Source organism: Grampus griseus (assembly GCF_964374135.1).
Source record: "Grampus griseus genome assembly, chromosome: 9".
NCBI classification, from domain to species: domain Eukaryota; kingdom Metazoa; phylum Chordata; class Mammalia; order Artiodactyla; family Delphinidae; genus Grampus; species Grampus griseus.
Window position 1 is genome coordinate 39,037,112 of NC_139003.1, and position 14,785 is coordinate 39,051,896.

Consider the following 14,785-nt stretch of genomic DNA (forward strand, 5'->3'; position numbering starts at 1 on the left):
AGCTTCCTACTCACCAAACATAATCAATAGAAAATATAATTTAAAATCTCACAGTAGCAACAAAAATATATAGTACATAGTTATGAAGTAAAGAGTAAACATTCAGCACTGTAATGGGAAAAAAATACAAAATATAAGCATGCATAGGACCCAAATAAATGTAGAAATATAGCATGTTCATGAATGGGGATACTTAATGTTATAAGTAATTATCCCCCAAATTAATCTCTGTGTTCAATGTTTCCCTGTGAAACCCTAAATTTTAATTTAAGGATGGTAACAAAGGGAAGATAAAATTCACATAGAAAAGTGTATGCAAAAATAGCAAACCTTTTTGAAAGAGAAAAATCATAGAACAAATGTAATATGAAACTTTAATAATTGAAATGCCATGGTATTTGTGTGTATTAGATAAATAGATCATATATGCATGTATAGAAATGTATTACATTAGAAGTGTTCTGCTTAGAAAGAACAAACTATTCAGTAAATTATATTGAGACATTTTGCTATGTATTTGCCAGGTAGATTCAGGTTCTAAATACAAAGAGCAACACTATAAAGTATTAGAGGAAAATATAAAATAATATCTATAAGACACAGAGTAGGAGGATTTTTTAAAAAGTAAGATTTAAAAAGCAAAGCTCTAAGAATCTAGCTACATCAAAATTTCAAACAAATCCTGTGTATGAAAAACCACCATAACCAAAGTGAAAAGATTAGCTATAGACTTAGAAAAAAACAAACTTGAATCCAAAATTTATTTATTTATAGCTAAGTTAAAGATAAGCAAACAAATAAAAAATTGCTGAGGAATAAAAACAAATAAGTTGCCTATAAAAATTGCAAATATACACATGAAAAAGTTGCTCGATCCAACTAGGTAACATGAGCATTCAAATTAAAATATCTATGAAATGATATCTCTAACCCATTATGTTGGCAAAAATCAAAAAGCTTAAGAATATAAACTATAGGTAAGTATGTAGAGAAGGTTACAGCCGTACAGTGCTGGTGGCTGTGGAACTTCATGCAGTCACTTTGAAGGGCAGTCTGGCAATATTTAAACATTCTAAATATACATATTGCATAACAACGATTCCTTTTAAATTTTCCTACACCAGAGAAACACTCATATATACACCGAATGAAGCATGTACAGGACACTAATTTTAAACAACCCAAATTCCTATCACAAGAGAAAAGCCTAACTAAAATGTATTTTGTACAATGGAATAATATGCAGCAGTTAAAAGCAAGAGGTAGATCTACGTGTATCTACATAAATAAAACTTCAAGATATTGCTACAAACAAAAAGCAGGTTGAAGGACATTTCATAAAGAATAATAAGGCTTATGAAAAACAAAAACACACACAAACAATCTTATGTTTTTGTTTTGTTTTGGCTGCACCAAACGGTATGTGGAATCTTTGTTCCCTGACCAGAGATCGAACCTGTGCCCCCTGCATTGGAAGCGCAGAGTCTTAACCACCTGGACTGCCAGGGAAGTCCCCCAAACAACCTTATATTTTACGTGTATGTGTATATGTGTATGTGTGTGTACGTGCATATATTAAAAGTTAGGTAATAAAAATCATAGGATTGAAGTTGTTGATCTGAGGGCATATATGCTTTATCTGTAGTATTTTATTTTTACAGTAGTAATTATTCATGTATTACTTACCTATGAAGGACAGAAAGAGGTAGTATACAAAAATAGAAATATGCATGTTTTTAATCATATGTAATATATGCTAAGTCATGTATACTTGAGAAAGGCAAATTACATCAATCACACCTGTTTTATCTAGCACTCTCATAAAGATTACAAACATTAATTATATACTGGGAAAAGTTCTGTTAAGAGGTACTTTCAAACCTTCTCGGTAGGAGTATATATTGCTGCATCTTCTTTAGACGATAGCCCTCAGGGTAACTTACTTTGTACTGTAAGCACATTTATAGTCTTAGAGTTTTTGTTTTTTTTTCTTTTTACTGCATGCATGTGTCAATGTTAACAAAATATAAAAATAACAATTAACTATTAAATAATTAAAATTAAAAATTAAATAGAGCAAGAATAACCATGTATTGCATAGGTAGAGATAATACTTTTAATCTTGAACATATAAATAAATCTTAAAAACCCAAAGAATCCATTAGTATTGTGAATGATTAAGGATATCTCTAGAGTAATATCATAACAAAGATACTTTGCTTGAACCAAGCTGTAATCAAGCTCCTGAACCTTCCCCTAGGCCCATCTGTGCACTTCCTTGTAAAATCCAATCCCTGCTAAGTCAGTTTAACCAGAACCCTCGCCCTGGATACCTGACCCCAGTAATATCTGATCAAATTCTTCATTTTCTACCATCTCCCAGGTGATGTCTGATCACCCTGGACTGGTAGGTAGGTTTAGCCAGAATCCCTCCTTACCGCTCAGGTTTCCTGTTGGTAGTTTTTCATCCACTGACCCACATCCTGCTCCTTGGTTCTAAATTCCCACTTGCCCATGTTGTGTTCATATGTGAGACCAGTTCTATACTGTCTCTTTTCCCCTATTGCAATAGTCTTGAATAAAATCTGTTTTTACTACTCTACTGCCCAGCTCTCCTTTTTCTTTTATAAAAGGATGAACACACACACACACACACACACACACACACACACACACACACACACCCCACATAATCAAGTAGGAAAATACAAAAGGGAATCACCTCATTGAAAATGGCAACAGAAAGGTATTTAGGGATCATTTTAATTTATAAAAGATGTGTGAAACAAATTGGAAGAAAGCTTTAAAAGCTGACTAAAAGGAAGACATATTAAGTCATCACATACCAGGACAGGTTTCCCAAAGTTGGCTTGTGCCCAGTATCCATTCTGGTTCGTTGTTGGTTCCATTCTGAGTAGTCAGTATCTATGCTACATTCTGTTAAACATATTTTAGTATCATCCTGACTTAGAAATAAATGAGAAAATATATGTAAATGGAGAGAGAGAACATGAAATATTTTCCTATATGTGATTTCTGAGTTTATTCAATACCCAGTGATGGAGGATGAGAGATTGACCTTTGCTGGTAAAAATATAAATCCTTTCCTCAAAGTGAAACTTCCTGATACAAATGAAATTTGTATTTCATTTTAGAGCTAAATACTTTTTAAACACTTAGGGTCAAAATTTAATATTTTAGGAGTTGAACATAGCATTTGTCTTATGGGGAAAGAATTGTCGTTTTTTAAAAGAATATCTTGATAAATCATTCGGAAGAGGGTGGCTTTGTTGTTTGGCAGCCAAAGTGAAAAAGGCAGTAGCCAAACAGTGTTGCTTAGCAAGGAGCCAACATTTGGGGAAGATGGAGAAAACAAAGGACAGATGAGAAGAGAAAGCACAAGAGAGGAGGAGGTAAGATGGCATGAGGTTGGGGTACTGCGTAAGAAATCTGTAGTGGTTGGGGGCTACAGAGGCTGAACATTGCTGGCCCAGGAAGGGCCCAGGATGTGGTGGGACTGACTCAAATGTAGTATGCAAACAGCAAAGATCCAGAGTTGCCAGGAATTATGATGGAAAATCCATCTGAAATACCATTTCAGACTTCCAAACTTTCAGAGGTCTACTAGAGGGACCTCAAAGAAGACCTGCAGACCTTGGAAATAATGAGATATTAAGTTTCAGATCCAACTACTTGTGTGACGTCATTCTCAGCCACAAGGTCTGGGGTACTTTGGTTTCCATAAACCTTTGTATGTTGATGGTATTATTAATGATAATAACAACTTAGTTCATGAATTGCTGACAGTAAAAGATAGGTGAGATAAAAGCTAAACAAAGGTGGCGATTTTAACATCCTGAAATTCTCTGAACAGTGAACAAAGTCTACCTCAACTCAAATTGCACAGAGGAAAGCTAATCACCAGAAAATTAAAGTCAAGCCTACTCATCGGCTCTGTTTTTGCCAGTGCTACACAAGTGTCAACTTTATGGCAAGGAGGAGATGTAGCAATCAATACAAAAAGTAAACAAGTAAGTCTGAATGGAATCAGAGTGAATCCTAAACACCTATCCTCTCTGGTCAACAATAGATCAGTGAGACAGTGAGCTGGGGGGAGGGGTGTGTATGCATGAAAACCCATGTGTTCATGCACATGCATGTATGTAAGTGCAGAACAGGCTGGGGAAAATTCAAACATTAAGAGCTGTTAAGTGACAAGGTACTGCTAATTGTCAAGACTTATTTTTAAAAGTTGCATATGCTCTATTAGATGTAGGACATTTTTCTTTCTTCATTCAGTCCTGTATTTGGTCTTTTCTTCCTTTATTATGTGTTATTTCTAAAGTAAAAATTACAGTATGAATCTATTAGGTACTATTTCTAAAATAAAAATTACAATATGAATCTATTAGGTGCTATTTCAAAAAAAATTAACAGTATGAAATTAATTAAGCCAATCAGAGTACACAGGCAATGTTCCTACCCTCATGGGCCTTATCAGTGTGTTCAGTGCCTCAGAGAAACATAGCTGGGGTGTCTTGGGGATATGGGAGAATGATCTCTGCTCTCACAGAGTCACACATTCATATCTACATACATTGTGGCTTTGTGGTTACATAAACAAAAACACACTTTTTTAAGATGAATTAAAAGGATGAGGACCTCTTTTGATATTAAGAATATATAAGCAAAAATAGCAATGAAGCCTATACACTCTTTCTCACAGAGTAGGAAGGAAGCGTGGTGTAGCTCTCGTTAGTATAAGTTTAAGTGAAATAATATAATAAAAAACACTATTTACATTAAATAAACATCTTCAAGTAAATTCAAGTGTATACAATTTTCCGTGTGTGTGTGTGTGAGAGAGAGAGAGAGAGAGAGAGAGAGAGATAAGGGGCAAGAAGAGAATAGAACCACCAAAACATTGAGCAGTGCACCTATTCCAAGCACAGTAGGAGTGTTTAGAACAATTCTGTGAAATAAAATGCATTACCTGCATTTTACAGATGAAAGAACACTTAAGAGAGGTTGTAAAGACACTGGCGGATTTACATTTCTAAAATTTTCAGCTTGAAAGTGACTTTGAAAATATGCCAAGTATTTTCTTATTAGCTTAAAAAATCTGTTAATTACAATACTAAAGTTATAGTGTGGCCTGAATTTGAAAGAAAATAACACATTTCTGCCTGATTCCATGTAGTGCTCTATTTCTTAAAACCTTCACAGGTGGAAAAGGCCTGACAAGACAAACAAAATGAGTGCTAGAAGGAAAAATTGTTGGAAGGATTAGTGAAAGTAGTGTCCCCATTTTCAAAAAGCATCTATGTCTAGCAAAACAGTCAGTCATATCCATAGTAATTTGGTGGTGATTTCAAGGTTTACCTAACCAAAACCGTGAGCTTCAAGGTTTTCAAGTATCCTAATACGATCACTCTAAAAGTTCTGAAAGAATATGCTTTTTTAACTGACTTAATAGATCTGATTGCTTAAGTGAAGTAAATGTCAGACTAAGACATCAGGAGGACTTGGATTTTTACTCTTACCCATGTTCACCCAGCAGAAAGGATTGGTTTTAAGAAATGGGTCACTGGTTTTGACCACGGATGGAGATGCAAAACTGTTGTCTCATTAAGTGCTATCCTGGCACCAGCTGAGACTAATGACAAGAAGTCAGAAATATGACAATGCAGAACACATAAGAGAGATAAAGAGAACAGAGCAGGAAAAAGAGGCCAAGGACTAAATGAGACATAAAAATTGTAAGTGGAGACTGACTATGGTAAAAACAAAAAGTTTTTAAATGGCATCTTTGAGGAGAAATTAATTGGATTAATAAATAAATAGATAGATAATAACTGAGTGTTAAAATATTTGCCTTTATTGTAAATGAAGTATCTGGAATCAGATAAACCAAATCTTTCAGGGAATGTCTTGGAGAACATTTTAAAATAAAGATATAGGAACAATTTCCGACTAACATACGATTGCCTTTGCAAGAAAGTGGGTGATTACAAATTATTTGATGGTGAATGAAAAGTTTCATCTGTAAAGTATTTTAAGAAAGCCCCCTAGCAACCTGTGTTTGCTGTTAATTTGCTTTCTAATGTTTTCTTTATAGATACTCTAAAGGAAATATTGTATAACCTCTTTCAAAATTATAAAAAGTATAAACCGTTGAAATAGAAATTAATGAGCTTTCACTATACTACATTTGTGACTCAGGATAAAAAGCTACTTAACTGCTAGAATAAGCAGAGAATTTAATAAATATAGTAAGGCTCTGGGTATTCTGCTGAGTGAGCCATGCTAAAAAAAATTTCCATCTCCACTATCTGGGCCATCACTCTTGCATTGGCATTTGCCAATGAACTCTAGTGGCTGGATTAGTGAGTTGAGAGATCCATGACGGTATTTGAATTCTTAGTAAGACACAGGGTCTGTTTAAATCACTTCACCTGTATGTGTTAGTTTTGTGAGCTCCTTGCCCATAAGTATGCTCAGAGGGTTAATTAGACACTTTTCTGTGAGGATTTTATATTTTCTCAGAAAAAGCTACTGCAAAATTTAGTAATATCACTTTATTATCTATTACCTATTATTCCCCCATTACCTATTTTTCTTTTCTCTAACACCTTGTGGAGGAAAAAAAAAATTGTGAAGTTTCCAGTTGAATCTCCATTGAGATAGTTACCAGTGGAAGAAAAATTCTTTATGGTGTCTACTTTGGTGATAGTACCATGTCGCCTGTCTTCTCTTTTTCCACTTGCCTATCAGCCTGATCCCTACGTTTTTCTTTGTTTGTTTATTTGTTTTTGTTTTCTTTTTTCCTTCAGAGAGACTTCAGATACATTGGAAAGTGTCTCTTCTTTGTAGTTATTGGGTATGCTCAGCGCTGAAGGTCATTTTGAGTTCCTCCTGGAATCTTAAAATTTTAATAAAATATTTCAGATAACAGATTTTTCTTTTCATTTGCATATCTCTTTTTTTCAAAGATTCCCCCTGGGAAATAGACATGAAAAAGTTTTTTTCAAAGATATGAAAAATTTTTCCTACTTTTAGTAAGAGATTTTTTCTTTTTTCCCAAAATCAAGTAAAGATTAAGACCTTCCCCCTTTGTAGAATTAAAATATCAGCCAAAGCAATGACTGGGAGGAAAGGAAAAAAGAAGAGGATGTCTCTAAAGTAAAAACTAAGGACTTCATGAATCTAAGTAGAACATAGTAGTGAAATTTAGTTTACTTCCTCATGAAAAACTGAATTAGATTAGAACTCTAGTTTTAAGTTCAAATATTAACTGGTAAACTGGATTTCCTATCAAGATGTCACATGCATCAAAAGTCACATATGAAAATATGTAAGTGTATTTACATTGATCAAATAGTTTTCTTAACTTTTTTAGTGAGTCAACTTTTCCCTATAGAAGGGTAACTCACACAAGAGTTTGCAGGTAATTTATGTCCTTTGCAGATGGAACGATTTCAATATATAGATTTTAATTTGTATCACATGACTTTAAATAACAAGCTTGTTTATCACATGTACTTTAGACAATGAGTTTCCTGAATATGAGTGAGATACAAATCTCTAAAAAAATCTTAACAAAGACAATAATTTTATAAATACCTGTGTAACGAACAGTTTAAAAATTTCTAGCATTTTATCCTTATTAGGTGAGAGAAAGCAGAGAAATAATCAGGAAAGACATAGAACTGCATTGGAGGATGGAAAAAGCATGTGCTCTGGAAACAGAGATCTGTGGCAATTTGGATTTAACTTCTGTCTCTGCCACATGTGAGTTGAAGAAGCATGGCATCTGAACCTCAATTTCCTAATCTTGTATACAGGCATATCCACTCCAGATCATGACATTGCTTCCTTTAAAAAAAAAAATACTTTAAATGATTTAATATTCAAGGTGCCTGTATCTCACAACTTTGAGCTGTAGGTAGTAGTATGGAGAAAAAAGAAGGATCTTCTATTATGGTGCATTTTAGAGACAACATTGGGGCTGCTATCCCGATCCTTTCAAGAGAGGAAAGCCTATTCTGGCAATGGATATAGCAAGAGAAATGTAATAAGATGGATTCAAATCATCTTTTGATGCCAAACTTGTCACTTTCTCTGTGAAGTTTTCTCAGATCTTATTGGTTTGGTTTATTTGGTTCAAAGTAAATAATGTTTGTTAAATTGAGTTGAATTGAAATTGTTCCACTGACACTTGAAATTGTTCCAGCCATTGAAATGCAAGTCCAGGTCCAATCTTGTAATTCTCATTATTTTCCCCCTCTGATTTCCCTCCAAACTTTATTGGTGAATATTTGTCACTAAAGTCCCAGAATGTATATGTAGGCATATCTTCATGTCTATCAGTGGGACTTCAGGTGGCCCACGTGCTCTGTTCTGATGGCGTTTTCATAATTTAGATAAAGACATATGGGAAAGAGAATGGACATCACTAGAGAGATGAGCATCGTTGAACTGCAGTTCTGTTTCACTCCTGAGGGGGAAAACTATTAATTACTGTTATGGTACAGATTTTCCAGATTATAAACCCTCATCTGCTTTCCTTAGAGTTTTATTTACTGTGAAGTTAATAAAGCTTGAGCTTCAGGGCTCCTCAGTTAGCATGGCTTCTTCTAAGGCCCAGCACCTAATTTTGTTTTTTGTGATTTTTAGTTTTTTGAAAAAGAAAAACCCATAATTGTTTAAGATTCAAGTTCTGTAAAACCTGGATCTGCCCCAAATACCAGATCAATGGTGCTTCTTCTGAAAAAGATTTCAGAAGCTGCTGTTGCTGAAAATGACAATGATAATTATTCATAATCATAATTTTATTATTATTTCTCATTAACTATCTACTGAGGCCCTTTCTTTTTGCTAATTACTGTGTATATATTTTATAAACATGATGCCCAAGCCTCAGAATAATTATGCAGTATAGGAAAATAAGGGAAATGTACAGTGGTAAACAGGAGCTGGCAGTGATTCAATCCATAGTCTGCCTTACTCTAAAATGTTTTCTAAGTATCCACACCACATCATTCCTTGGTGTGGTAAAAGTGGCTACTTTAAAACAATCCTTTTACATGTCACTAGGCACTAACTAAAAATGAACAGAATAGCACAGTGTGTTGGCATATGGCTTTTAAATTGTTTATTTAGTTATAGGTCATGTTATGTCAAATCACTTCTGACTTTAAAACACCAAATAATTCATTTACAAGTTGGGTAATAGTCTGTCAAGTCCGCATGCTGGAAACATTCATTAGTGGAAGATGAATTAACCAGTCAACAATGTAGTTAAATGCTAGTAGCTGTAAGATCTGAAAGGGTGAGTGTTAATTCAAATAATGTTAAATGGTATTCATGGGATAAGTGAACTATACCTAACACTTTAAAAATGACACAGGTATGGAATGGTTCAAAAATGCTCCCTCGAGCATATTTATAGAGACATTACAGTTTTATTTCTCACTTGAGGTGGCTTTCCATTCAAGACATTACACTTAATGTGTATGTGAACATTTTGTGAATCTGGCCAATGGAAAGGATTTTCCATAAATTTTTGAGTGATTAAAAAACCCTGAGTGTACACTAATCTCATTCTTTCAGACTCAGAGAGCTCAGTAGGCTGTTAGCTTACTCCAAGTGGCCCCATATATCTGGGATAAATGCACATTTTCCAAGCTGAGGACACTGATACATAAAGCTAGAATGCAAATTAATTATGTTGCAATGGACATCTAAATGCCAAAATGTCTCCTGCAAACTCATGTTCTTTGGATAGCCCATTTTGTCCCAGTAGGAAAGCTACAAAAAATCCAAATTATGAATATAAAGAGAGTGAATAAGCATGGTATCAGAAAACGGGTAGCATGACATGATTCTAAAATCTACACTTAAACTTCCCAGCACTTGGTGCTTAATAAACATTTTTGTTGAGATAATATTTGTTCTGCCATTTGTTTTTGATTGTTTTGTTTTGCCATGTGGATTTCCCCACCAATCAGGTTATGACCAGAGAATGAGAATATGACTCCTTTCCCTGGATAGTAATTGCAAAGCCATTGTCCACACATGCCTCTCTGATTCTTTTCTTGTGCTTTCAAGATTCACTGACTCCCTTTCTCCCATCCTTTCTTTCTATATACTTCTCCCAACTCAGCCCCTCCTTCGGCCCAACACTGGTCCTGCTGCACATTCTACTTCTCAGTGAATGGTAGGTCTATTCATGTTCAGTTGCAAACCTGAGAGTCAGCTTTGCTCTTTCTCTCTCATCTCCTACATTAATTTATCCCGAAGTTGTCTATTTTTGCCTCATAAATACTTAAAGTATATTCACTCCTCTTCATCTCTACGGTCATCCAAACCAAGCTACTGTCTTACCTAAGTTAGCACACCAGCCTGCTAATTAAACCCTCATCTACTCTATCCTTTTCTACTCAGTTCCCTCACTGCCCATGGAGTGTTTTACTTTTCCCCAAAAATAAATTAAACCATGTCACCTCCCACATTTCTACTTGCCCAAACACTTGGATGGCTTCATTTGCTTTTGGATACATACAAATATTCAGCATAGCCTACAACATTTTGCAATGGGCTGGTCCCTACTTGATACTCCCATTTTAGGTTACACTTCACTCCTCCTTTCTCTCGGGCCTCTAGCCTCACTGAACTTCTTTTCATTCAAAGGCCATGCTCCCTTACATTCTGTAGGAATCACCCTGCCACTAACACACTCACCTGTAATTAGTTACCTATTAGAAAGACATTCCTGGAGTGTAAAATGGGCAAAAGGCTTCTTAACAGATTTATATCTCAAAGGGGCAGAGAAAGAAATTACAATTATAGATTTTCAAAGTGAATACTCTAAGAAAAGGGAGGCCAGAGACCTAGAGGCAGGAAGAATTCTATCTAAAGTTTGGTCAAGTTGAGGGAAACGTTAAGGCCAGCTTGGTCAATGCACTACTCCCCTGATCAGATTGCCCCAAAGGTTTCTCATCATACTTTATTTATTTGTTTATTTATTCATTCATTTATTTATTTCCTGGGTTATTTTTTTTTGGAAAATTTATATTACTATATATTTTTGAAGTATAGTTGATTTACAATGTGTTAGTTTCATGTGTACAGCACAGTGATTCATATATTTATATATATATATACATATTTATATATAAATTCTTTTTCAGATCAGATTCTTTTCCCTTATAGGTTATTACAAAATATTGAGTATAGTTCCCTGTGCTATACAGTAGGTCCTAGTTGGTTATCTATTTTACATATGGTAGTGTGTATATGTTAATCCCAACCTCCTAATTTATCCCTCCCCACCCCTTTCCCCTTTGGTAACCATAAGTTTGTTATCTATGTTTATGAGTCTATTTCTGTTTTGTAAATAAGTTCATTTGTATCTTTTTTTTTATGATCCACATATAAGTGATATCATATGATATTTGTCTTTGGCTTACTTCACTTAGTATGATAAACTCTAGGTCCATCCATGTTGCTGCAAATGGCATTATTTCATTCCTTTTTATGGCTGAGTAATATTCCATTGTATATATATATACCACATCTTCTTTATCCATTCATCTGTAGATGGACATTTAGGTTGCTTCCATGTCTTGGGCTATTGTAAATAATGCTGCTATGAACATTGAGGTGCATGTATCTTTTCAAATTATAGCTTTATCATCACGCTATAAATTCAGTTCAAAATACTTACTATGTTTCTTAGTATGTTCAGGCTTCTGTAACAAAATAAAACAGACTGTATGGCTTAAACAACAAATATTCATTTCTCACATTTCTAGAGGCTGGAAGTCTGAGATCAGGGCCCCAGCACAGTGCACTTCTGGGGAAAATGACTTTCTGGCTTGTAGATAGCCACCTTCTGGCTGTGTCCTCACAGGATGGAGAGCTGAGAGACAAGCCAGCTCTTTCCGGCCTCTTCTATAAGCACACTAATACAATCATAAGGGCTCCACCCTCATGAACTAATTACCTCCCAAAGGCCCATCTCCAAATACTGTCACATTTAGGATTAGGGTTTCAGCATATGAACTAGAGGGGAACACAAACATGCAGTCCATAACACTATACCCATAGGGCCCAGGAAAAGCTGAATCCTGTCTCTGTCACAGTCCTCATTACTACCATTTTCCCAAATTCTCACTTTCACTATATTCTCATTATACTGCCTTTCATTATGCTCCATAAACATGCCAAGTTCATTCTATTCCTAGACATCTTACACTGGCAATTGTCTGTGGGCTCCATAAAGGCAAGGACTTTTGTATCATTTTCACTTTCGTACCTTCATTGCTCTGAATAGTGCTGAACACATAGAAGTTGCTTAATAAGGTTTGCTGATTGAATAAATGAAATTGAGTGGCTGAATAAATTAATGAATAATTCAAAAGTATTATGATTAAATTTGCTGGTTTGGGGGCCAGTCAATTGCCAACCTTTTTATCATAACTGAATTATTCTGGCAGTTTTGATTATGAGCAGATTTTATAGTTTAACCCTCACATGAAAATTGTATTTCTTTACACTCAAGTGTGTGGGTGAAATATTACTTGAGTCTTTAAGTACTTAATACACTCCGACTAAGGACAGTTAAGTACCATTAAGGACTGTATGTAGGCAAAGTAAGCATATAAGCGTAAACAAATAATCATGTTCTGCATTATGTAACAAAAGAGCATCATGGGGTCTGCAGAGGATCAGAGTTAGAGACTCAAGTAACCACCTTGGTTGGAGGCAGAACGTGCAGCGGGCGTCAAAGAAGAGAATAGGACGGCAGAGTGACCTGCACAGAACGTGGATTCCAAGGTACCAAAAATGCCATTGACTATCCTCAATGGTACACTACCTTTGGGAAAGGGCAGCTAGATTCCATACTCTAAGAATCTTGCTGGGTATACTAGAAAATGAAAGCACAGCATCCCTAACATGCAGTGGTGTCTCCACCAAGGATAGCATCAAAGCACGGAAGTAAACATAGGTTCCAGCATTTAACAGCTGATATACTTCTTATTGATGACATAAGTGAAACAGGTAATTTTTTCGTTAAAAAACATGCTGCATTTATCAACACACCTTGAAATTTGAAGTGAGAATAAAAGCTTAGGTAAGAGTAAACACTTAAAGAATTTGAAGTTGATTATTAACCCAATAAATAAAAGGCTGATTTAATGTATGCAATACTGATTTTTCTGACTTCTTTCCAAATATTATACCAAGGACTACAGATTGTATTAATTGCTCAAAGGGCCTATTACTTTACTGGTCATCTTTGGAGTGAACTGATATCAACAGCAAGTAGAGCCATGAATAGAATGAAGACTGATCACTAAGCATGCTGGGTCTCTGCTGTGGCTTTGATATTAATCACCCAGAGAAGACTTCTATAGAGAGCTATTGCCTAAAAATGGAAGGTCCAGGTCAACTTAATAAACACCTAAACAGTGAAGACTCTGATTGAACTAGCTTGGTTCATATATCCTCATTGAAATAAGCGGTGAGGATGGTAAGGTCCTTTTATTCATTCATCAGGGATCATATGCCTGCATTTGCAGCCAAGGACATGGAGATAGGCCTCACAAATTGACATCACAGTGGGTTTACCATAGGAAAGAATCAAATCAAAGAAAAACAAGAACAAGAACATGCACAGATGTGTAACGATATCCATCAATCGCTGTGATACTGAGATAAAAATCTACAAGGGGTGGTAGCTGAGGCAGGAAGGTTAGCAAGAAAAAAGATATATTCAGGGGGACTTCAAACCCAGCCTATAATATTATCCTACCATAGTTAAATAAAAACTAAAATGAAGCAAAACTGAACTAAACCTAGTCAAGATTGTTTTTTATATATATATAGTTTTATATATATATACACACATACATATATATAACATATATATGCATATATAACATATATTTGTATATATAACATAAACATATGATATATTTACATATACATTTGTAATATCAAAAATATGTAACATCCATTCAGCCAATCTGTGTCTTTTGGTGGGAGCATTTAGTCCATTTACATTTAAGGTAATTATCGATATGTATGTTCCTATTCCCATTTTCTAAATTGTTTTGGGTTCGTTATTATAGGTCTTTTCCTTCTCTTGTGTTTCTTGTCTAGAGAAGTTCCTTTAGCATTTGTTGTAAAGCTGGTTTGGTGGTGCTGAACTCTCTCAGCTTTTGCTTGTCTGTAAAGGTTTTAATTTCTCCATCAAATCTGAATGAGATCCTTGCCGGGTAGAGTAATTTGGTTGCAGGTTTTTCTCCTTCATCACTTTCAGTATGTCCTGCCACTCCCTTCTGGCTTGTAGGGTTTCTGCTGAAAGATCAGCTGTTAACCTTATGGGGATTCCCTTGTGTGTTACTTGTTGTTTTTCCCTTGCTGCTTTTAATATGCTTTCTTTGTATTTAATTTTTGACAGTTTGATTAATATGTGTCTTGAGTATTTCTCCTTGGATTTATCCTGTATGGGACTCTCTGTGCTTCCTGGACTTGATTAACTATTTCCTTTCCCATATTAGGGAAGTTTTCAACTATAATCTCTTCAAAGATTTTCTCAGTCCCTTTCTTTTTCTCTTCTTCTTCTGGAACCCCTATAATTCGAATGTTGGTGCGTTTCATGTTGTCCCAGAGGTCTCTGAGACTGTCCTCAGTTCTTTTCGTTCTTTTTTCTTTATTCTGCTCTGCAGTAGTTATTTCCACTATTTTATCTTCCAGGTCACTTATCCGTTCTTCT